The following is a 26477-nucleotide window of genomic DNA, read 5'->3' on the forward strand; positions in this document are numbered from 1 at the left end:
GACTCTAGGGAACAGCATGAATCTGAGTCAGGGGAGGTTTATGTTGGATAGTAGGAAAAGGTTCTTCACCTAGAGGGTAGTTGGGCACTGGAACACACTCCCCAGGTAAGTGGCCACAGCACCAAGCCTGGGAGAGTTCAAGAAGCGTTTGGACAACGCTCTCAGGCACATGGTGTGACTCTTGGGGTGTCCTGAGCAGGGCCAGGAGACGGACTTAATGGTCTTTGTGGGTCCCTTCCAGCTCAGGAGAGTCTGTGATTCTGTGATTCAGTGAAGAGCTGAGTGTCCCGCAGGAACCGACAGCTCTGGCAGGCGGGACTGATGTGCCCGGGGCGTTGCCAGGGGCAACCGCGGCAGATTCCGGTGACGCCGGAATCTTCCGTCGGCGAGGCGAGCGGCGACAGCGATGGCGGTACGGTCAGGTCTGGGGGCTGAGTTGTAGAACGAGCTGAGGGTTCCCCGGGTCAGAGACACCCGGGCGGGAGCTGAGAAACTCGCCAGGAACACGCGCTGTCGGGGCGAGTGTGATCCCAGGGGGAAGCGCGGGAAGTGCTAAGTGGCTCCAGGAGCGCGCGGGCGTATAATCAGGATATAATCAGTATATAACCAGGATGCGGGGCGGCAGGGAGGGACACTGAATCCTCACCGGGGAGGAACCAGGAGAAGCACGCTTCTGTAACAAAAATGGTGTAACAAAAATGGCAGAGATCCCTGCCTGCAGGGAACCCCAGAATCTGGAAGCCCCCCGAAGGCAGATGTGGGTGTCACGCGTGCAGGTGTGCCCAGACGGATAAGTGTTCGGAGCAGGTTGCTGTGTTGTATTAGGAGCTAACCAAGCAAAGTTCTATGTGGGAATCTGAGTGGGAGATTCGTTGTTTTGTGTACTCACAGGCAGAGCGACAGGCCTGCCTTAAGTCCTTGGAAGTGGAAAGTAAGTTACTGTTCAAGCCTAAGCTGGCAGGCCTGACCGACTCACAAGGCAGGTGAGACTAGACTCTCGCCTCTGCTTGGAGTAGAAGGACAAGTGACCCCCTTGCTACCCATGTGCCCCTACATAACAGATATGATGCTCTGGGACTGGAAGGAGAGGACTCTGCAACAAGTAGTCAAGACCAAGAAAAGGGCAGTGCTACAAAGTAGGAACAATCAACCACCCATGTTAGAACAAGTGCCACCAAAAAAAGCACAAAGGGTGTTAGTTGTTGAAGACTTCTCCCTGAGGGGCACAGAACCAGCTATTTGCCATCTGGATCACCTCTCTAGAGACATTTGCTGCCTACCAGGGACCCGCATGCATGATAGCACAAAGTGGCTACCAAGCCTTGTAAAAACAGAGGACTAACATCCACTACTACTATTTTGTGTAAGGTCAAATTAGGCTGCAACAAGGCGATTGAGAAATATTAAAGGGGACTTAATGTCTCTTGGAAAGAAGTTGAAAGGGTCAGGAACACAAGTAATATTGTCCTCTGCCCTTCCAGCTGGAGACTGGGACCCAGCACGAAGGAGAAAATGGATAAGATGAATGACTGCCTGCATGGCTGCTGCTATGCTCAGGGTTTTCGGTTCTGTGATGTGGGATGCACCTTCAAGAGCCTGGGCATGTTGACACCAGGTGGGGTGCACCTGACCAAGTGGGTTAAGAGTGTTCTGGGACTGACAGAACTTATTAGCTGGATTTGATAGGGGAAAGGGGTGTTCTGAACGTCAGAGAAAACAGGAACCAACACCTTAGGAAGCACTGTAAGTCATCCCAAAGGAATCAGAGAGGCCTTCTACCATAAGGTGAAGAAGTTGACAGCCCAGCTGAAGTGCCTCTACACCAATGCATGCAACATGGGTAACAAGCAATTAGTTGAAAACCATGATGCAGTTAGAAAACTATGACCTAATTGCTATCATGGAAGCATGGTGGGACAACTGGAACACTGCAGCTGAGTGTTGCACTCTGTGTTAAGGAAAGGGTTAGATTTTGAAGAGCTGTGTTTGAGAAACAGTCACAGACAGGTTGAGAGCCTGAGGTGAAAATCAAGGACAGGACAAACAAAGGACACCTGGAGGTGGAGGTGACTATAGGCTGCCTGATCGGGGAGCCTGTTGACGAGGCCACCTTGGTTCGGCTACAGGACACAGCTTGCTCACAAGCTCCCATCCTGATGAGGGATTTCAACCACCTGGGCATCCGCTGGGAAAGCAATGCAGCTGGTTATAAGCAATCCAGGACACTCCTGGATAGCTTCCTGGTCTAGGTGTGGGGCAGACCAACTGAGGAGAAGCATTACTGGGCCTGGGGCTTGGTGCTCATTGATGTAGATGAGCTCATCAGAGGAGTTAAGTCTGGAGGCAGCCCAGGCTGTAATGACCATGCCTTGGTGAAGTTTGTAATCTCCAGGAGCATAGGCCTAGCAAGGAAAAAAATCAGAATCCTGAAGGTTGGAAGAGCAAATTTAAATATGTTTAAGGACTGGGTGAATTAGATCCCTTGGGAAACTGTCCTTAAGGACAGAGGGACTGACCAAATCTGGCAAGTCTTAAAGGCCACTTTCATTAGAGCACAAGAACTTTCCCTCACAATGTATAGGACATACACAAGGCAGGCCAGAAGCGAGCATGGCTGAGCAAAGGTCTGCTCCTCAAACTGAGAAGAAAGAGGGAAATGCACAGCTGGTGGAAGCAGGGACAGGTGACCGGGGGAGTGTACTGGGATACAGTTCAGACATGTAGGGACAGGGTAAAGGAAGCCAAGGCACAGATGGAACTAGACATGGCCAGCGATGCAAAGAATAACAAGAAGAGGTTCTGTAAGGACATAGATCAGAAGACAAAGGCCAAGAAGATAAAGGACCCATATAAATGAGAAAGGAGAACTGTTAACAACAGATATGGAGAAGGCTGAGGTACTCAATGAGTTCTTCACCTCAGTTGTCACTGGCTGGGAGTCAGGCTTCCCACATCTTTCAAGTTCCCGAAACCTTTAGGTGGGAGTCAGAGGAGTGAAGTCCCTCCCACTCTAAAGAAAGGGCAGGTTCTGGACCCCTTGATGAAACTGAACAACCGCAAGTCTATGGGGCCTGACAACATGCATTCCAGGGTCCTGAGGCAACTGAGCTCTGTCGTTGCCAAACTGTTCTCCATCGTATGTCAAAAGTCATGGCAGTGAGGCCACGTCCTTGGTGATTAGAAAAAGGGAAACATCACTTCTATTTTTAAAAAGGGAAGCAGGGAAGACTTGGGGAATTACAGACCAGTTAGCCTGACCTCTGTGCCTGGGTAGATAATGTTGCAGATCCTCATGCAAGCAATGCTAAATCACATACAAGACAAGGAGGTGATCCAGGATAGACAGCATGGCTTTACAAAGGCAGATCAGTCTGGATGATGGAGTGACTGCAGCAGTCAATAATTCACAACCAATGCAATTTGATGCGTTTCAGTGCTGTGAGTGAGCAAGTGAGCAGCTTGATCCTGATCAGAATTCCTAATCCTTAATGTTCTGTGGCAGTCCTAGTTATGGACTGACACAAGGAGTGTACAGTCAGAGGATGACTGTAGTTCAATATAAAAATTGAGTAGTTTGTCTTGGTCCAGTAATTTTTCAAATCGCCTCTGTCATTTGAGAAAGCTCCTCTTTGCACCAGTCTTACTTGAAAGTAATAGTGTTCTTGGTCCACCATTGTTTTTAAATGTCTTTGGTAGTCTTTGGATGAGGTCTGAAGAGTCTGAAGCATGTACTCCCATTGTGGGCATTTAAAGGTCAGGCTGTTTACAGAGCATACCATGGGAACAAATTTCTCTATAAAGGCTTTGGGGACAGTTTTTAAAGTCTGTAAGGAGAAAGAAGAAGAAAATAGGCTTCTCAGAGGCTTGCTACCAGTGTTAGTTTTGGATTGGCATCATAGGCAGTCTCTGTGATTCAGCAGAGTGATTGTAAACCATCTTCAGTTATCACTGCCACCTTGTGAGAAGAGTGGTAAGATGAGAAGTTATTCTGGGGGATATTTGGAGTAAAGTGTGAAAAAATGGATGATGTGGAGGGACAAGATGTTATCTAATATAATAACCCACTTGTGTTGTTGGTACCAGGGCAGAAAGGATTTTTCTCCTTTCATCTTCAGTTATCATAGTGTGGAAATGCAATATAGGGAGAAAAGGCACATCCATACAAAATGTTAAGTACAAGCTTTTATAGATGAGTGTAACATAGAACAGGATGAGAAAAGCAACACTAAAGCTTCTAGCCTGTTATACTCATGACCTTCAGCAGCCTTGAAGGGTCTTTTTAGATTTTCAGGTGCATTTTCGGATGCTTGGCCCCAAGCTTGGTTGGATTTGAATTTATTTTTGAAATTACTAGTAGAAGTTTTGGTGTGAAGCGTTCTAATTCATGGCACTAATAGCAGGGCAAACAGTAGTACCGTTCTTGGTAGGGTGTTCTACCTGCCCCTGTGACCATCAGGACTGTGGGATGTCCGCCGGGATCGGCTCCTTGTTGCCTGGGGCTCCCGCGAGGAAACCTGGTGTCTCTGTTGATGCCGGTCACTCCTCCTCAAGCGGACTGGGGCATCCTGTTCAGGCCTTTCAGCGTGGTCCTCATCACTAGAGGTGTCAGTAGATGTGTCTTCAGCCCAACTCTGCTGCTGGCTCCTGCTGCTCGAGGAGTCGTAGTCCTGGGCGTGCTGACCCCTGCTGTGGCTCCTGTGGTGCCGCCTCGGGGACCTGCTTCGTTCCCTCTCTCGGGTCCTGGCGCGGCCAGTGCCACGCTCCCTGCTGGAAGAGCTGCGCTGCTGGCGGCCTGTGAAGCGGTTCCGCCTCCTTCCTGCAGAGCCGCGACGAGCTCTCTGTGCTCGATTAGGCCTGACAAAGCTGATGTAGTGCCCTATGGAGTACACCTCATAATTATTGTCTCCCACCTTGCGGAGGAGGTATTGGAAGGGCTCCCTGCAGATCGGGCACACAGCTGTGTTGCGGGACCATTGCAGTATGCAAGGAAAGCAAAAAGAGTGGCTGCACCAGCTCACAGAGACTTGGTCCTTAATGGTGTCCAGGCAGATCGGGCACATTAGGTTCTCTGTGTCACGTGGAGGCACAGCCTGGGGCACCTGGTTGGTGCTGGCAGCAGGGGAAGAGGTGCCATCTCCTGGTGAGACCTCCTCTGCCATCTGGCTCTGCAAACCAAAGAGACACAAAGCTCCTGACCTGCCCTGGAGACACAATCCAGAGATGCAGTCTGCAGAAAGCAGCCAAGCTGCCCCAGTCGAGCGCTAAACAGCTCCCGCTCGACCTCGGGGCTGTGCTTGGGGTGCTACCAGTACCAAGGACTATCCTGAGGCAGATGAGTGACACCAGAGGTGTCTTTGCATGTGACAGGTCTTGGGGCAGGGCGGTGACTGACCTCTCTGACATGTGCAAGCAGGAATTGGGAAGGTGGGGATGAGGTTCCTGGCCTCTCAGCAACAGAATCTGGAGCCTGGGCATGCGGCAGGTCCATACCAGGACCCAGGCCCTGCCACTGTCACCACCCTGCAAATCCTCTCTATGCTCTCAGAAGGCAGCCAACGGGATGGGGTTCCATGCTCTCCTCAACTGCAGATGTCTGTTCCCACGGGAGGAGGGTGGGCACTCTGATCCTTCAGGGCTTCCCCACGCCACAAAACAGATTGTCACACATGTCACGATGACTATGGTGACATCACAGTGCTTTCAGGGACTACCCATAGAACACAGAAGCCCTGGCCTCAGGGAACAAAAGCTTCCCAGATAGATTCTTTCACTAGACTGACTCCCTGTCAAACAGAATTCCCTTGCTGTATTTTTCATATAAAGTCACAGGCCTCGCTGTTTATGCCCAGCTCTATGTTCTGTTTTAGAAATAAACCATCTCAAGGCATTTCTTCTAGCTTATAGCTTCTAGCTTGTTATCCTCACAACCTTGGGCAGCCTTGCATAGGTCTCTGGATTTTTGGATGCATTTTTAAATGGAGAATAGATCCTACGCCTCAAGCTTGACAGTTGTATTTGACTTTATTTTTGAGTTGGAAGTAGGAGCAGTTTTGGTGTGAAGCTTTCTAATTCATGGCACTAGTAGCAGGATATACAGCATTACCCTTCTTGGTTGGGTGTGCTACCTGTCCCTGCGCCTGTCAGGACTGCGGGACCTCCTCTGGGATCGGCTCCTTGCCGCCCGTGATTCCCGGGAGGAACCCCCTCGTTCTCGCTGGCGGCGCTCGCTCCTCTCTGAGCGGACTGGGGCATCCTGTTCAGGCCTTTCAGCGTGGTCCTCATCACTAGAGGTGTCAGTAGACGCGTCTTCAGCCCAACTCTGCTGCTGGCTCCTGCTGCTCGAGGAGTCGTAGTCCTGGGCGTGCTGACCCCTGCTGTGGCTCCTGTGGTGCCGCCTCGGGGACCTGCTTCGTTCCCTCTCTCGGGTCCTGGCGCGGCCAGTGCCACGCTCCCTGCTGGAAGAGCTGCGCTGCTGGCGGCCTGTGAAGCGGTTCCGCCTCCTTCCTGCAGAGCCGCGACGAGCTCTCTGTGCTCGATTAGGCCTGTCAAACCTAATATAGTACACCTCGTAATTGTTGTCTGCCACCTTGCGGAAGAGGTACTGGAAAGGCTCCTGGCAATTTGGGCAAACAGGTCTGATGCAAGACCATTCTAGTATGCAAGAAAAGCAGAAAGTATGTCTGCACCAGCTCACAGAGACTTGGTCCTTAATGATGTCCAGGCAGATTGGGCACTCAGAACCACGTGGAGGCACAGCCTGGGGCACCTGGTTGGTGCTGGCAGCAGGGGAAGAGGTGCCATCTCCTGGTGAGACCTCCTCTGCCATCTGGCTCTGCAAACCAAAGAGACACAAAGCTCCTGACCTGCCCTGGAGACACAATCCAGAGATGCAGTCTGCAGAAAGCAGCCAAGCTGCCCCAGTCGAGCGCTAAACAGCTCCCGCTCGACCTCGGGGCTGTGCTTGGGGTGCTACAAGTACCAAGGACTATCCTGAGGCAGATGAGTGACACCAGAGGTGTCTTTGCATGTGACAGGTCTTGGGGCAGGGCGGTGACTGACCTCTCTGACATGTGCAAGCAGGAATTGGGAAGGTGGGAAAGCAGTTCCTGGCCCCTCAACAACAGCAGTCAGAGCCTGTGTGTGCAGGAGTTGGGACCAGCTCCCCAGGCCCTGCCACTATTGCCCCTCGGCAAATCTTTTTATCCGTTAGAAGGCAGCCAACAGGACGGAAGTCCATACTCTGATCAACTGCAGATGTCTGTTCCCATGGGAGGAGGGCAGGCACTCTGGGCCTTCAGGGCTGCCCCACACCACGGATTGATGTCACATGTGTCACAATGACCCTGTGGCGACATCAGAGAGCTTTCAGGAATCACACCCAGAAGGCACAATGATTGACATCACACGTCATAGTGATTTTCTGGTGACACCACAGGGCTTTCAGAGATTACCGATAGAACAGAGAAGCCCTGGCCTCAGGGAACAAAAGCTGCTCAGATAGCTCATCTCACTAGACTGCCTTGTTGTCAAGCAGAATTTCCTTGCTGTATTTTTTTTATAAAGTCACAGGCCTCACCCTTCATGTCCAGAACTGTTTTGTTCCAAATAAGTCATCTCAAGGCATTTCTTACTCTACCAACTTTCCAGGTCTGATCCAAGTCCCTCCATTCAGCACTGGGGAGGCTGCACCAGGAGTACTCTGTCCAGTCTTGGGTTCCCCAGCACAAGAGAGGTGGACATACTGGAGAGCATCCAGCAAAGGTCCACAAGGATGATGAAGGGACTACAGCATCTCTCCTATTAGGAGATGTGAAAAGTGCTGTCTCCAGGCTGTTCAACCTGGAGAAGACTCCAGAGGGGATCACTTTTCAGGGTATATGAATACCTGAAGGGAGGGCAGAGCAAAGACCGAGCCAGGTTCTTGTCAGGCATGCTCAGTGACAACAGGCGCAAAGCAAAACACAACAAAGCTAAAAGCTTCCCTCTGAACATCAGGAAACCTTTTTTTGCTGTGAGGGTGACTGAGCACTGGCAGAGGTTGCCCAGGGTGCTCATGGAATCTCTCTCCTTGGAGATACTCAAAAGCAGTGTGGCTGTGGTCCTTGGGCACCATCTCTGCTTGAGCAGGGGAGGTTGGACCTGATGACCTCTGGAGGTCCTTTTGCACATCAGGCATTCTATGATTTTGTGACTCAGAGCACACTTGTGCAGCTAAGGAAGCGTGTCTGGGTTACCTGATGTGGGAAGATTTGAATGTTTCTGTATGTTCATGAAGAATCAGGTTTGCCTTGTGAAAGTTGATCATCCATGAAGTTGACACATCTTTTTTTTTTACTTCGGGGGCTTTATCAGTTATTGCACAGAAGACCAACAAGCAAAACAAAAATATGAGGACAGTATAGAGTTAAACATCTCCCTAAAGGTATTGGTTCTGTTTTCATACCATGTGTTGCATGTGACCCATCAGGTCACAATTTACAACTAATGCAACTTGCTGCATGTCAGTGCTGTGAGTGAGCAAGTGAGCAAGCTTGATCCTGATCTGAATTCCTTGCTGCAGCATCCTAACATTCTGCTCTGTGGTAGTCCTAGTCATGGAGTGACGAAAGGAGTGTACAGAGTAGAGGATGACTGTAGTTCAGTACAAAAATTGAACACAGTTTATCTTGGTACAGTAATTAATTTTTTTGATCACCTCTATCTTTTGACAAAACTCCTCTTCATACCAGTTTTACTTGAAAGTAACAATCTGCAAGATTCCCATTAAGGCTGTTGAAACCCTATTTCCACACATTTCAAAATTAGACCCTGTGCCATCAAATATAAAGGCCAGGAAAAAGTGCTATTTAATCCTTCACGGTCCCTCAAATAAGTGGAACTATCAATGCAGATTAATGTCTCTGCAATTAAACCTGCTTATTCACCATTCTTAAGTACATTTTACATAGGATGGTTATCATGGTTGCATGCAGTGACCCTCACCTCTCCCAAACAATTAAGGAGAGATGAGACTGGTGTCCTGGGGACAGCATTAGGAGTACTGAAGAGCATGAATGCTAAAGTCCTAGGAAACAAAAATAAAGTTAGTACCAAGTGATTTATACCAATTGGATTGCAGGAACTAACCAGTTGCTCTCATCAGATGTATTACCTCAATGGGAAAGGATTGATGAAAAGGATCATCAATTAATAGTGAGAACTCTAGGTGCAGCCCATACAAATACCTCTTAGTTGTATTCAAGCTCAATTGAGGATACAACTTGCTGCAGCAACAATTGTAAGGGAAGACAGTGGGGGTATCTTGGCCACTGAAATTCATAAAGTAATCTGGAATAATGCAAATAAATTTGAAAGAAAATTTCAATCTTGGTGGCATCTTCACTTACGACCCTACCAAGTAAAACTTTTGTTTTAACAATATGCAATGCTTCGTTATATATCACATAGCCTGTCATTGCACTGGGGTTAAATCACCACAGAATTATACTCTATCCTATATAACACAAAATTATGGGTTCAACAAAATGGGAACAAATAGCAGACTGTCAATATTGATGCATGCATTGCATGGGAAAAACGGGGATTTATCTGTGAAAGTAACACCATTAGGGTGAACAAAATGTTTCTCAGTTCAAAATACATCCTGATGAAATCCTTGAACCTATGCTTATACATGTTGGAAAGGGATGTATGAGAACTATTTTTGATTCCATACTTAGAGAAAACATCACTATAGAAATAAGCAAACATCTGCATTTGTGCTTTTAGTCAAATTAGGGGCTTCTGTCACAACCCATGAATTTCTACAATCTAGCTACACATCCTGTCAAGATTTACTGCCCACCCCCACTGGAATGAACCTTCCGCTGGTGAAAAAAATTACTGCAGCACAACCACCTGTGTCGACTGCTGGACCGCATACGAAACAGTGGACAAAGAATTCTAATCACCATTCATCACAATGCAGAAGAGATACACCACGGCTTGGAAAGAATAAACCTCAGTGGTGGGACATTTTTTTCATGTGGTTACCACAAACAGTAGGAATTCTAAATCTAATGCTGCATTGTATTGGAATTTTCCTGATTTATGTCATGTTACGCTTATTGTTGAATATTGTTCTATATCTTAGAGTGTGCATATTAGCATTGTCACACAGATCTTTTCAGGTATACATAAAAAAAAAATCAGTTAACCTGATCAATTTCCCTCGATTTATAATTGCAGCATAATGTATCTCTGTTAAAAGCATAGAGGCAAATTGGTGACCACGCCATCACTCTGGAACAAGAGAGATAACTTCAATCACAGGGTGGATTGTGGTGATACTGGAGGTAGTGGAAACAGGTCCCTTGTTGAGGTGACAGACGAATCCCTACTGGCCTCCTTTGCCTTCCCAGGGGCCCTTAAACAAGAGGTATGAGGCTCTGGAACTTGAGGGACAGGCAAATGACAGTGTAGATGAAGATCCATCCTGGGGGTTGGCTAGGGCCAGTCAGTGAACCCCACACATTAAAACTGCCTCAAGTTCAGTTTTCACCAAAGTCAAACTTCTAGTAGCAAAAATTACTTTTTTGTTTTCTTTGTAATTCCATGACGTTAGGGCGAGCAGGAGGCACTGCTCTGCAAGTTTAAAAGCCCACTAAAAAGTTTACAGTTTTTATACCCCAAATCCATATTGTCTAATTAGCATCCTCTATCACACAACATATTCAAATCCTATGCTTCCAATAATCACCTCCAGAAGAATGAAATTTCAGTATTTGGTCCCCAAGAAAGGTGTTACAGATAGGCATTACGTAGTTTCCTTTTTTCTTTTGTTAAATTAAAGCAATATTTTAAATATCCTGAATATAAATTTTGTTTGCCTCTTTTACTAAAAGGTCTGAAGGAAAAGCAGGAGATGGTCTTATTTCCTTAGCAACAGAGTCAGGTGTGATTTATGCCACTGTATGTTCCTGCAGCTGTCTCCAAGCAACAAAACAAACTGCAGTGCCAACTCTTGTAGGCACAATATATGGAGAGGGCTGAGGGAAAACTTTGGAGTCTGAATATCTATCCCTGGCATCAAAGAAGAGGCAAGACTGAACAGACATGGGTTTTTCATAGAAATAAATAAATAATCTAAGCATATCAGTTCAGCCTGCCAAATCCTCAGCATGCAAAGAATAATCTACTTTAAATCACTCAGTTTAGAAGACAGCTGTAGATGTCTTAACACTTTACCAAGGCTTTGCCTTAGCTTATGAAAGTGGTACCACTCTGTCTCCTGTCTCTGAGCTCAGAGAAATCTACTCAGAGTCTCTGGCAGTTCTTGCAGAAAATGGAGTAATTGCATAGAAGAAAAATCAGTAATAATTTACTGTTAAAGTAGTTGCCAGAATTTGCCAAACTTAATTTGCCATTTCAAAGCTATTTCCTCTTTGAAGTAAAGAGGCTTGCATCTATGATTGTATCATGTTGGCAAACACTGTGTTTCTAAATAACAACTGTAAATCTAGGGAGGCTTGCCAAATACAATCATGACAGATAGCGATATTTTCCTGAAAAAAATTTACAGGTTTTTTTAAGGTGAAATTTGCTTTGGAAGCTGAGATATTATGAGCGAAAGCTGCTGTTTATGCATCAGCCTCCCCAAGGCAATGCTTTTTAGGTGCTTTTCAGGTGCAGAGCTAAGACCTGTGGGTGAAAGCAAGAAAGCAAGCAACCACTTGCTTGTGTCAACATTTTGTCTCCACTACTATCTTAGTCTTACTGGAAATTCATAAAACCTCTGAGATGCTGGGATCTCAGTCGCCACCCACTGATGCTGGAACCAATGTACCATTGTTTCACACTTCTGAGCACATGCTGTCCATGCCAGCCTTGATGCAGAGCAGGCAGAGAGCATCACCTCTCCCTGGCAATTCCCTGACACATCAGCATCAGCATGAACTTGGTGTGTTTTCTTTCAGTCTGTGTCAAATGGAAAACACCCGCAGGCCAGGGTCTCCCCCTCTTGTGGCCTGGGTGTAACACCGGCATCTACAGCTTCCATTGTCAGTAAGCAGAGGAAAAACTTTTAAAAGACCAGTAGACCAGCCCTCATTTTTAGGGATCAGCTTCAAATGGCAACAATGATGTGGCTGCATGAAGATCTCTTCAGAGCCGGGTCACTAGGACTAGATTTGTATCTCTACTCCTGGCTGCACTGGTCAGGGTTTATCCCAGCCCACAGTTAACCACAATTCCTGCTTTTTCCAGACAGAAATCAATTTACCACCATCCGTCAAACTTTCAAGGTTTCAATTCCTGGGCTTCTACCTAAGCAGTTGTACTCTGAAGTCAACCTGCCTAATTTCAGCACATTAGGCAATACCCTCCTTGCCTTGTACTTGTGAAGACTGCTTGATTGTTTTGGTGTTTTTTTTTTTCACTTGTGTATGTTTATGCCAAATGGTTTCCTCCTCCATTTCATTTTTGGTTTTTTTTTTTCTTTTGGTTGGTTGGTTGGTTGATTTTTTGGGTTTTTTTCCATTGTTTTTGGGCCTCATCCTTTTCGAAAAGTAACAACAGAGTCCTAATGCAGGGCTTTTCTGTTTATTAGACCATCGACCTTTACCTCATGTATTTGTACTGAATTTAAAAGTCATATTTCTATGACCTTCTCTACAAGAGCTCTCACTGAAGTCTTTTCACAATACTCTACCAAAATTCTCATCAGCTGGTGGCTGTTCCTTAATTTAAAAAGAGCCTAAAACTGTAATGCATAATGTTGATTTTTTTAAGTAACATTTTGACCTGAAATGATAAATTCCTGCAGTAGTATAACCCTGGATTTATGCTCAATATTGTGTGAAAAACAACTTTAGGCTTTGCGCATATAAACTCCCATTGACACTGCTTCTGTAGATCAGATCTCACTGCAATTTTCAATTTTAAAAAGTAAATACACAAGATCTTTTAGACCCGATGCAGTACCAAAATCAGGCTTGTTTTTCCAGTTGTTTTTTTTTTACCCAACATAACCAAACACATAATTTTACATCGAAAAGGAATCTCTCAGAGCTTTGGGAAACGCTAACTGCCCCTATGGCTACAAAATAGTTAGGATGAGTCTAGTTTCTTTTATAAGCTACGAAGGAACTTTAACCATGGAAATAGTATCACCAGGTTTGTGGGACTACCTGCATGTCTGGTTCTATCAACAAGCTGAAATAACTTTTTCCTTAATTTGGGATGCAAATTCTGATTCAGTTTTATGGCATACACCTGTCTTCTACTCCTACACTGCTTACCCTGTAAAATGGCACAAGATACTAAAATTGAGAAACTGATTCTCTACTGGAAACTCAAGGAAAGGCTTTCTGGGTCTCACAGAGACCCAAAGAGCCTCTAGATACTTCTAGAAAAATATAAATGTCCCTCTTCTCACATACATGGATTTGAATGAGGTTTTCTGGTATAAAACCTCTGCAAAAGGAGAACCAGACCTGTGGAAAATGCAAATGCATTTTGGTTGTTTTAATATTCACCTGCTTCTTATTTTTATCTGTAATTTTACACAATTTTATATACTTTTAATATGAAGTTTGAAATTATCACAGTGGAAATATAACTCTCTTTTATGCTTTCCTGGGATTGCAGCCTCTTATACTTGAAAGAATGAAAAAAATGCTTCAAGGCACACAATTTTTTATTTTTTTTTACTTCGATAATCTCTCCTGCAGGAACATTTAAAGGATGAGCTAAAAGTGTCAAAAGTTTTATTATTCATCAGCAGACTATCCTTTTCATTAGCCATTATGCCTCATGTGCACTTGTTTGCTTCTAGGAAGTTCATTTTATATGGCATGCCTTTGGTTTTGTTCATTATTTTAATTGAAATAAGCACCCAACAGTTGTTAGAGCTAAGGTTTTACCTTAATCTTATACCCTTTAGCTTGTTCATAAATACCAATTTCTTCAGTGTCCTAGTGAGGCTGCTCATGGATTTTCAGTCTATGCTTAGTGCTGCATAGAGAGCAGTCAGACTATGGGATAATAGAAGACAGATTTCTACACTGGTCTAGTAGAACTAATTAAATTTGGAGGTGAAACGGGCTGTCAGCAAGCCTGCGTGTCACAGTTCCCTTGGAAGAGTTGGAGGTAGTCTTTTCCATTAAATCACTGCAATACCACTCCATTTCTAGGAGTAAGTTGATGCAAAACAGTAATAATTAAATCCACCACCTGAGAAGCCTGGGAGGAAGATGAATTTAATGCAAACCCAGACACAGCCACGGGGTTTGTATGGAAATTGTGCCCTCAGGGCTGGACAGCAGCATCTGGGGACCCAAACACTGGCCAGCAACTTCAGGTTGGTGGGTGCCCACTCTAAAAGGACATTCTCCATAAATCCTGCCCTCTCTCCTCGAAACTCCTGAAATGAACTTAAGGTCCACCAGACACTCTCCTCTCCCCATTAATCCAGAAAGCTATGGCTTGTCGTGAGGGGAGAGGTCAAGAGAGGAGCACAGTCCTATGTCCCCTCTCTTCATTGGACCAAAAAGGTTAAATGGGATGATGGCGGACAAGCGCCTTCCCTCCTGGAATGACTCTACACTTCAGGAAAGAAACAGTGAACAGACTTTGCTTCTGAACCCTTTCGAGGCAGCTCAACATTGAAGTCTTTATGTCCCAAAATCTACACTTTCTGCTTTTCCTTCCTTTCTTATTGTCATAGAAATGAAAAAGCATCAGTGAAATGTCTATGCTTGACATTTTTGAGGTGAGTTTCAAGCTCTTCCAGCAGCACTGAAGTATGTATCTGGAAGTTTGGGGTTTTTTGATTGGTTGGCTGGTTTTTTTTTCCCTATTCTTTTCCTTTGACTTCCATTGAACTGTGTTGCACATTTGCAAATTTCTCTCAATGACATACATGTCCTTTCCTGAACATTTTTCTCCAGTCTATGTGACTTGAAAAAATGCCTAATGAAGTAGTCTTCTGTGCCTGTACCCTGCATCCTAAACACACGTTAGCCCTAGAGGTACCAATTCCCATTTGACATGCAAAACCCATCTGCAGGTAGTTCTTGCTTCTTTACTCACTGTCTAGAAGAGTAATTTTTCATTCCCTGATGAAGCTTTAACCAGTAAAGGATCACAATGGCTCCGTTTAAAATTTCCCTAAACAGCAATAAAATGTTATTAATCCCTGCCCCCTCCCTGGTCCCAGATCCACTAACAGCCATCATAAACACAGCAGATTGGGCTATTTGTCTGTGCTTCAGCTCATGTAGGAATAATTTTCTGTTTGATTCTTCAATCAGATCTGCAGACTTTCAATCAGCTGCCTCTTGTATTCTCAACCCACACAAGTCAGGAAAATTGTCATCTTTTAAAAGCAAATATTGTACCTTTCCAGTTACATTTTCATTTAAAAAATAAATCAATAGAGTTTGCAACTGATAACCAGATTATGATTGCTTTTAAGAGTCTGGTATCTTTCCCATGAGGTAATCTGACAGCACAACAAAATACATCTATTTATTATGAGGAACACTCACATATTCAATCAGCCTGTTTTAAAAGAGGCCATAAATGAGATTTAGGAATTTAAACAGCCTCGGTAACTTTCCTTCCTCTTAATTTCCAGCGGACTGATTTTTATAAGTCCTTCTCTCCTGAGGAGAGTTTTTAAGAATGCTTAAAGACTTTTATATATGTACATACATCTGGATGTGTACACCTCTACTCATATAATGAAGTAAGAAACTTCTTTTTATGCCTATTTCACAGAATCTAAAAGGTGGCAAGCCCCTTTGTTCTCTGCACAGCTTATTTGAAGATGTTCCTCCCTGCGTTGTCCCTGTTTCCTCTCTGCATCCCTGTTTCCTCTCTACAGCTTTCGCCCCCAGCCCAAATACAGGCACTGTTCCCTGCCTGAAAACACCTGTCCCAAAAGCAGAGGCAAAGAGCAACTCTAAAATAATTATATCAAATAGTGCCCCAGCACTATTTGTCTTGCAGCATAGGGCTGTTTGTACAGGGAAAATGTTCTTTTCACTCTAAGGATGGAACTCAGAATGCATGAAAAGCAGGACAGAAGATGCATGCAGATATATTTTTTAAGTGTTCCTGTAATGCTTTAAAACACTATTCATTGGATGTCTCTGCTTAATTCTGAATAGATTCACTGGGGATTTTTGTCATTAAAGAAGGGTTAAGTCTGAAGTGCACTATTTTCATGCTTTAGTGCCACAACATTTCATTGAAGAGGTTCAGATGCTGATCTTATGCCTGTGATTGTCACCAGCCGTGGACATGAAGAGGCTGAGTGAGCACATTTTCCATCCCACCAACACATGGCCCATGATCTCTACCAGTTCCTTGAGCTCCTGGCAGGGGCTAACAAACAGGGTTGTGATGTGGCGCTGAACTGCTCCCATGTATGGGACAGTGTTCAGTGCTGGAGACCAAACTGAGTGCCAAACTCCTGCTCTCACCTGTTGACCTTGGTGGGAAGCCATGGTACGTTAAGTGTGTAAAGCTAGGAAAAATATATGGTAGAAACTCTGATGGGTTTTCTGTCTTTTCTCCTCTACGTTGTATTCCGTTTTCATGACTGCTGATATTACTATAGGCACCTAATCAGATTTAGGTCAATCTCATTACAGAGGGAGCAGTGCTTTAATGTCAGAAAAGGCCAGAAAGCCACCCTTCTGGGAGCAAGGGTTTTCCATGGAATGAGAGACTACTTTAAGGCCAGAGACCCCAGAGTTAAGCCCTTACATCCAACTCCCCAGATAGAACAGGAGCAGTCAGAGGACACTCTCTGTTGGAATCGTTACTAGCAGTATGTGTTAAAGCATTCCCATTGCTATTCCCTGGCCCAAGTCAGCCCTGTGGTGTAAAAGCTCCAGGAAAGGCAAGGGCAATGCTGCTGCTGGCTCATCACCTGCATCACTGCTGGGGGCTGCATGGACTCTGGCCACGCACAGGGCTAGAGCTACTTTTATTTCCCTACTTTCACTGAACTGGTTTAATCAGAGATGAAGGTTAAAGTTTCTTCCGTTTCAGAACTGCTTGTTTCTAGCAATTTGGTGTCATTGTGTACTTGGACCTGCAGTGGTTTCCAGCCACTAACCCAGCACTGCTCAGGGGCTGTGCACATCAGGCTGGAGTATGTCCCACTGCTGCATGGCTGCAAGCCCTGCACTTCCTGGGACACTAGCTGGGAGAGGCAGCTTCCTGATGAAAATGGACATGCACTCAAGCTCCATTAGCACCTTTCTTCCTACAAATTCCAACATTTGTTTCTCCTGCTGCCTTCTGGCTGCTTGTCAGTGTTAGGTGCATCTCACTGCTACTTAACAAAGGCAAAGACACGCCCCCACTGTGACAGTTTTACCATATATACCATTTCATAATGCTCAAATTACACCAGACTGAGTTAAAAGCCTGATCTACATGGTTTTTTCAGGATGAATTGATGTGAAATACCATATCAACACCACATAAAAGGTATTCATTCATGTTGTCATGCATTTTATTCCTGTTCTCTTTTTGTTTTGCCAAAGAAAAGTTGATTCATGTTGTGAAGCTATAATTATATGTGAGTTTTCATCTGCTATAGGTCTTTCACTTCTCTAGTTCCTTTCTAGATTTTATAATTTTTGATAACACAAGGATACATACAATATCTTCACAAGATTAAATAAGACTGCATAACTATGTTAAGCTAAATATCCATTTACAATTCAATAGCTGCCTACATCAATGTAAACAGTGTGTGCCCTGTCTCTAAGAAACTTCATGTTTGTGCTATGTGAAGGGAACATTTAAATGGAAATTGGAAGTCAAATAAAATACATGTAGCAGAATTCAAGATTAGTTTTATTTGATAAAATTCCTTGAGTTTGCTGGACACAAATAAAAAAAATAGCTTATCAATGTATATCAAATTCCACATTACAAACTGATTTATTATGAGATACAATGAACTGAACAGATTGTTGCTGGTGAACAGGAACCCTAAATCCTCCACTCCTCCCAAAAAAACTTTTGAGAGCTTTGTCTGAAGCCAGCAGAAAGCGACATGGCTCCAGAAGATGCCAAGTTTAGAGATGTTACAGGATCAGCAGTACATATGGGCTTCCCCTGCATGAAAGAGGACACAGGCTATCACTCAAAATATGTAGCACCAACTTGCCTGGTTGAAACTTAACATTTTTGCTGTGACATTTTGGGCTCTTCCTCAATTCTTTCCCTTTTGCTTCTATGCTGCTCAAAACCACACCTCCCCAACAGCAATATCACCATTTGCTTACAAAACAATCACGGTTCCAGCCTCTTCTCATAAGCCCAGGTGCAGCTCAGAGTTCAATGAAGGTGGTATCAAGTTGAGGAAAATCAAAATTGCCCTGCATGTATCTTAAAAGCAGTTATTGAAGTTCCTTCATCTGAAGGAAGTATTTTCTGTGAAGGTTATTTATCAGTCATTGTCCAAATATAGGAACTTCCAACATTTTTAATCCCTGTAATTGCACTGGTTTATCCACTGTCAAGAACAAATATTAAGAACAAAATATCAATATAGCATCATATGGTTTGATTTTAGCTCTGCTAGCATCTCTGTGTTTGCTTATGCATAAATAACAAAGATGTGCTCTGCAGTTTTGTATGAGGAACCCCACTGGCACCTTATGTTTCTCAAGCTGTGGGAAAAAATTGTGACCTTCTTGTCCTCAGCCATACCACTGAGGACACTTCAGCTGAGACCTTTATCAGTCATAAAGAGTCCTTTACTCCACAAAGCTAGACAGATACTAATGCTGGTCCAGATCAAACAACCCTTTCAAAAAACATCTAATTGAACTGTCAAAATAAAGGCACTTCAAGCGTCTGGTGATATTCAGGAATTTCCAGAAGACTGGATGAAAACCACTGTTCTCTGACATACCCCAGTACTTTTACTCCTGTACAGTTCAGACTGGAGTCTCCTAGTAAAAGATGAGAAGTAGAAACAGTTTTTCAATGTGACTGGAGATATGAGATGGTTAACAGGTTGATAGCAAATCAATTGCAAAGAAACTTTCTGAAAAACCAAAACTCAGTTAAACAGGACATTACCTGATAGGCATCCATTCCTCTTTGTGGCTCAAGAACAGGATAGTGCTTGCAGTCTCTTTGGAGGAGCAAAGCACAAATCCTGACTCTTTTACTTGAACTGCAGGAATTAGACATCCAAAAAAACCACTACTAATGATGGTGCACTTTGGAACAAATATGATATCAAACAAAACTAGCCGGATGAGAGAAAAAAGTACTTGGTTCCATGTTTTCTGTCTCTAAGAGTAAAATAGGAACAGGATAGAAATAATAGGGACATATCATAAGTGATTTTAATATAGTGAAATGGGGTTTCTTTTCACAGAGCCTTAAACAGAAGAGTTTTTTAAAGACTGAGTGACCAGTATCTCCTGTGTTGCAGCAGTAATTATTGGGAATAGAGGGAAGGAGAGAACTAAGGAAGGTAGTAGTTTAAAAATAGAAAGTGTCATGCAAATGAGACAAATGTAACATAGACATTAACTGAGCAAGTCATAAACAAATTGGCCTATAGTGGCAGAAAACCGGAATAGAAAACATTCCAATTACCGGAAATTGCAGCAAGAAGCAAAAAGAATTGGAAATTTCTTATTTTAAAGAAGACTGTTAATATAATTGGCATTACAGACACCTAGTGGGAGGAATTGCATGTCTAAAATGTTAAAAGCATTGCTTTTAACCTGGTTAGGAGGAATAAAACATGTGTAACACAAGTGCATAAGTGGAAGAATTACAGCATGTGTTAACAGGGACCATTGCTCACCTTAAGGACTTTAAATTACAGTTAAGGAAAAAAAAAAAAAGAGAGAGAGAGAGAGAAAACCCCAAGGATGGAAATCTGGTTTGCTTTTCCTTTTTTATCTCTTTTTTTCCACGTTTGATGCATACGAGTAGATTGAACATGATAAACCGGTGAGAAGAGTATATTTATAAACAATAGGACTGTTGTCTTAGTCAGGCTATTCTGAAATTTGGATATTTGACTTGGATGCTAGCTGATGCTGCTGGATCCTATCAGTTCTGTTTCTATCCTATATGTTCATCCCTTCAGACTGCTAACTGGTATTTCTCTGGGTTTGTTTTGTTTGGGGTTTTGAGGGGTGGGGGGATGGGGGTTTTTAAGCTTTCTGTAAATGTCCATACATTTTAATTTTGTGTTAAAAGGTAATTGAAAGATGTTGTTTTTGTTCTCCACAAAGTTTCATTGTATACATTCCCACTTGGAAGTCTTTCAAGGTCTTAACAGTTGTATCTGTTCCAGTTCTTTCTGAATCCTGTGAGGTAAAATTCGTGGATTAGTGACAGTACTGATAAAAAGGAGATGGTTCTTCTATTTTATTTGAGGATAGTTTTAAGCAACTTCTGAAAGGAAAGACCAGACAAAAGACAATGAACAAGAATGAATATTGTCATTCTTTAAGATAAGTTTTAGATGGCCAAAAAGCTACAATCAAAGCAGGGAATTTTTTTTGGTCAGACATTCCTATTGAACAAATACAGACCAGATAGAAGCTAGATAGACAATAAAGAAACAAGGAGGAATAGGTAAAATTAATATGTTGTCTATCTCTATGGGAAGGTATAATAAGAGAAGTTAATATGTTACATAAAGATCCATGGCAGGCTGGGTAAAGAACAAAACAACTTCCATTTAAGTGTTTTAAGAAAAAAAAATAAAATAACGAAAGCAAGATGGGCACCTGTTTAATGAACACCTCTTTCTACCTCATTAGAAACTGCCTTTATATAATCATTTACTGCTTTGTATCTGGAAAAATCTAGATGAGGTACTTGGAGTATTTTCCTGACAATCATGAAATGATTCTCTGGCCAGCAGTAACCAAAGAAGCACACCAGGCTTGTAGCAGATAAACACGTGAAACAATGGGGCCAGGTGCCTTTTTCCCAAGTCACGAAGTAAACTTTTGGGGGAAGATTCTGTACAGTTGATTTTACATATAACATAAATTTTAGAAGAGTCCAGAGAAAATATCTGATGCCTGGAAGAGCTGCAACATATTCCACACTTCAGCAGGAACAAACAGAATGACAGATGGTGGCCTAATATGATAGCAATCTCAGGCAAAATAGTGGAAAATCAAATAATCAATTGTAGGAGATTCAGCCGACAGAAAAAGAGCCATCTTGCATCTACCATGGCAACACATCTGCCACTACTGTTCTTTATTCTGCCCAAATGTTTAGTGACATTTTTTTCTCTGCAGACAAGAAGAAGATACAGTTAATCTCAAAGGTTAGGGTCTCTGTGGCCTTCCCCCAGCTTTCTGTATTCTCTGTGCTCCTTGCTCTCCTTTTATTTTCCAGAGTTGATGCCTCTTAGTTGTAGCTGGAGAAACAGCTTATGCATTGAATTTAGAAAATAAGTTTTGCCAGACAGTGGGTTTAATTACTGAGTGGCAGAATGTAAAGGAAACTGGCTTGAAGTCTTGAATGGTGATAGTAAAATGTGCTTGACTGTTTTTTACAGTCACAATTGAAAGATGAGCACTCCAAAATACCTTCAAAGCACATGAACTGGCTAATGTGTTGGAATGTTTCTTATAAGATAATAGTGAAAAATATTGCCCGAAATCTGAAAAACTGTTATCAGCTATAGTTTCTAGAGCTCCAGTGCACAGGGGCTTGCTCATAAACTAAGCAATGAGCTAAAAAATGAAAAAAAATGAACATGTATTACTCAGAAAGCTTGCATAGACTGTAAACAAGGTACAGTGCACTTGAGAAATCAGCAGAGAGCAGATATGCACAGCATAATCCTCATTGAGGTAATCCCCAAGCTGAGAAAATTCAATTGTAGAAGAAGAAACATTCATTTGACCTAAAAAATACAGACTGTAGCAACTTTGCCTATGCAGTGTGAGCTCTGTTGCACCCAGGGCTCTGGATGACTTTTAAAGACTGATCACACTGATGCACATAAGGAAGGGAGAGCATGTTGAATACTTAGAGGGCTGAGTGTGTGTATATATATATGTGTATATATATATATGCAAAAAGAATGACTGTTCACAGTACTTGGTTAAACATCATGAGTTAGTTTCTTAGCTTTTGAGAGAGAACTGTTTCTTAAAATGGGAAGTTTTGAGATACAGAGAAGTATGACATGAGTGTGTCACAGCATGAGTCAGACATTGAGCAGAAAATGGACTAGCAAGGGTTTCAAACTATAAATTTGGTTTAAAAAACAGAGGGAATAAATAGAAAATAGAGTTACATGGATAGGACTCAGGGAGACTGCATGGCTTACCAAATTCAACATACCACAATTTAACCAAATAGCCATGGCACAGAGGTGTCCCTGGACTCTTCTAAAGGGCTTTGGTAACCCAGTCTGGAAGGGATGGCTGGAGGTACCCAGTGCCACTGCCTGCTCAAAACAGCAGTAGCAAGGTCAGAACGTGTGACTTGGGGCTTTCTGTAGACCAATTTTGAAAAGCTCCAAGAACACTGACTCCACGCACTGCCTCTCTTGCTCTACACTGGACAGCCCAAACAGGGGAAAAAAAGGTTTCCCTTTTTGTATAATGTGGGCTCCTCCTGTTTCAACTTGGGCCCACACTCTCTCATCCTGCTCCCTTGTGTTGTGGGAAGCGTGGCTCCATTTCCTCAGTGACCTGTCCATAGGCAGAAGGCTGCTCTGAGGTGCCTACTCTTCTCCAGGCAGAAGCAGTCCTGTCTGCCAGGCTCCCCTTGCAGGGCAGGTGCTCCAGCCCCTGAACATCCCGGTGGCTCTCTGCTGGACTCACTTCATCCACCTCTTCTTCAGGTTTTGTTATTCCATAAGGGGCACAAAGGTGCTACCATTAATTTCCAAGCAGAGATTTGTAATTCAAAGCAGACTACTGTTGATCTGAGGCTGTCAGAAGAGAGACATTGTGTTCGTTGCTTATACAAATGTGTAACAGCTCCATTTGTCAAGCAGTACCAGTGAGGGGATCAGCATTCCCATTTCAGGATACTGGCAATGGTTGGTCTCGGTATCTTGAAAAAGACCCTTTCAATAATGAAAAAAGTCAGGCTGTTACTGACTAGGGATTGAGACAATTTTGGCAGGATTTGATTCTCACTGCATCTTCTGGACTATGACATAAACTCATCAGACTTTCACAGAGGAAGGAGTAGGACCTGTTTTCTGATTTGGGAAGCTGATGAGTTAACCTTGGCCAAGTACTGCTGGGGAGAAAAAAACCCCAACAAAACAAAACAAACAGAACCAAAAACAACCAACAGCAACAAAACCCCACCCTATCTGTGAATATTTGGTTAAGACAGTACAATAATTTAACATGATCACAATAGGGTCTCTTTGTATTTGTTTCTGTGAATTTTCTGTTCAAATAATTTACTCTATGATCTGACATGGAAAGCACTAATGTTAAGTTGCTTGGAGTTCCAAAACCTTTGGCCTGGCAACTTACATTGAAATGGCATGCAACATATGCATTAAATTAAAACAACTCAAGATAATTATTTTTGAAGACTAGCTACTCTTCAAGATAGTTATTAAAAAAATACTTTTAATAGTAGGAATAGAAATTTAGTGAAGAGGAATTTAATAGTAGATAGTAAATCAAATATAACTAACTCCATTTCTGGACACCAGAAAGTGAAAATATTTATTGTTCAGAATATATGTCATCTTCTCCAAGTCACATATGTAAACCTCTCACTCTGAAATATCAGTTTCCTCCTTTACCTCTTTTTTTTTTTTTATTTGAACCAAAACACTGGGCCTGATGTAAGTTGGTTCTTAGAAATTTGCTTCAGATTAAAATCATTAATAATTGTCACGATCTTTTATTTTTGAAATGCTGGAAACAACAGAAACATCACAATAGAGATGTTAAGTTCCCAGAATACATTTTCTTAAATGAGAATCAGTTTCATCTGGAATGAATAAACCCATGATAGATGCAGTGCACATTGTGCTCAGAAAAAGCAGTTCTCTTCCACTTTGAAAGGGGCTTTATTAACTAATTACACAGTAATAATCAGAACATGCTGATCCCAGGGATTAATGACCAGAAGGGTGTGATTGCATCTGTACACACCTTGAACCAGCAAGCCCTAGTTATTCATCCTCAGGAAATTGCATTATTCTTATTGGCATATTAAACTGCATATGAGAGCAGAGCCTGCAGGTGTATGAGAGCTTAATTCTTCTGGCCACTGTAGAAATAACTGTGTGTATAGCAAAGGGAATGAATATCATGTATGCCAAATTAATTGGGAATAATCCCTGAACATACTAGTTACTTGATAATCACAACAGATTTTTCAGTAGTAATGTGACTGATTTCATTTCACTCCACTATACTTACTACTGGTATCCATGTCTTCACATTGCAGCAATTTGACTTTTTTTTTTTTTTTTTTTTTTTTAATTAACAGTGGTATATATGAAATCTGAAAAATTTGTTGCTTACTGATTTCAAAATAGTAATAGCAGTCATTCCCAAGATTACAAAAAATTTGAAGAAGGGAAGAGAAAGAAAGGAATGAGTTGAATTTTTCCTGCTGCCAGCAGGGCTTGCTTTCACACAGAGGAGTGTCTCCCATTAATTAACAGCAGTGAGAACCACAACCTCAAAGTTCCAGGAGAGCTGTGGAATAGCAAGTCCTTGCAGACAACAGCCTCTTTCTTGGGTAGACAGCCGTTAGGAAAAAGCACAGCCTTTTTCCTGCTGAATATGTTCTTCCTTCAACATCATTTTCCACAACATAAAATATAATAGCACTGCTTTATTACATCTCAGCTAGACTAAGTAATTTCTTACAACATGGTTTACCAAGACAAAATGAAAGGAGTCAAACATTCTACCCAGACTTGAGACATATTGCTAGTGCTACAGAACTAATGGCTTAAAACTAGAACTAATGGCTTTGTGACAATCAGCTTTAGCAGGTGGTTTCTGCAGCTCAGGAGGTTACTGGAGGTTTAACCAAGGCAGGTTTGGTCACATTTGCAAGCACAGTGTGGCATCGTGGTGGTAACTTTCTAGAAAAGCACAAGTGGGACATGTGCTCTGGACTTGTGCCATTTTGTAGAACCAACAGTGTTATAATTTAAGCGAGAAACAGTATCAAAGCATCAAACGTATCTTCTAAAGAAAGGTAAGGTGAGAGAAAAAAAAAAAACGGGGAAAGCTGATACTCTCTGATCCAGTGTAGAAATATGAGAATGAACAATTTTATAGTGACTTTCACCCAAAGTGCTCCAAGGCATTAAACATGTCTTGAATTCTTTATTTGTCCGCCATTTGTAATTTTAGAAAACAATCTTTGATATTCATGCATTCAGTTTGATTTTATCTGAGTAGGACTATAGATTCAAAAGCAAATAGTATTTTTCTCATCCTCATGTTATCTTGGTTTCTAACAATCATCTGTTGACATAATTTAATTTTGTCTGGATAAAAGGCAAAAGCAATATTTCAAGCTATCATTTTACAAATGACATAGCAAGGTCCAGAAAGATTTAAGAAATGGACAAGAGGAGCCTAGACATAAAGCCTGGGGACAACACCTTAATCACAAATCTGCTTCCTACTTGCCTGGTCCATTTCTTTGCCCTATTGCAGGGTGTGAATATATATATATGTGTGTATATATATATACATATGGAGTTAGATGTCTTCTTTGGGGGGGGGAGGGTGGTGGTTGGTGGTTTTGGTTTTTTTAGCATGTGTTAGAATCATAGAAGGGGTTGGGTTAGGTTGGAAGAGACCTTAGGGGTCATGTAGTTCCAACCCCTCTGCCATGGTATTTGCTTTAGTACCAATCCCTGGTCTTAAAGAAGAATGTGCTATACAATTCAGTCAGGCTCATGCTCAGCCCACTCTCCCCTCTTCCTACAGGGATACTCAACTGAAGATGCCCTCTGTGTCTCCAGTGACCAAGAACCTGTCCTGGAAGTGTTATCTTCCCTGAAGCATGGAGTTTTCGGAATGACAGAGTAGCAGAGAACTTATGATTATTCTGGCAGTGACTCTGTCGATGAGGAGGAGGATTTTGAACTCTGTTCTAAAACTGAGGAGGATGAAACATGGTTAGCAAAGCACAGTTGTGAATTACTCACATTGACCAGCATTGTTTTTGAGGCATGTTAGCTGCATGCTGTACAATCATAGGCTTCCTTATATTAAGACAGAGGAATAAAGAGTTGTTAAAGAGTTGTAAGTCTCTATACTAAACGTGACAGAAATATGGATCAGTAGAGATGTTTCTTTGCTTGGGAAAAAAAAGTTTCTGGACTACCTGAAAACTTTCTGACCCAACACAAAACAAACATATACATAATGTGTATATGCTATACTGTACTTTGCTTACTTGCTTTGAGCTGCTTAAAATACTGGTCAGACTAAAAGGTGAAGTTGAATCTTAAA

At 42.7% G+C, this 26477-nt stretch overlaps 1 long non-coding RNA gene across 1 annotated transcript; it reads left to right on the forward strand.

Moving 5' to 3' along the window:
* The first annotated feature begins 418 nt into the window (after positions 1-418).
* Positions 419-26477, forward strand: LOC120324432. The gene is made up of 2 exons (XR_005565737.1): positions 419-10006; positions 25950-26477. It is a non-coding gene; the product is annotated as an uncharacterized LOC120324432 (long non-coding RNA).

The sequence above is a fragment of the Pipra filicauda genome, unplaced genomic scaffold (assembly GCF_003945595.2).
Source record: "Pipra filicauda isolate LSUMZ 115617 unplaced genomic scaffold, ASM394559v2 scaffold52_size3558583_pilon, whole genome shotgun sequence".
Taxonomy (NCBI): domain Eukaryota; kingdom Metazoa; phylum Chordata; class Aves; order Passeriformes; family Pipridae; genus Pipra; species Pipra filicauda.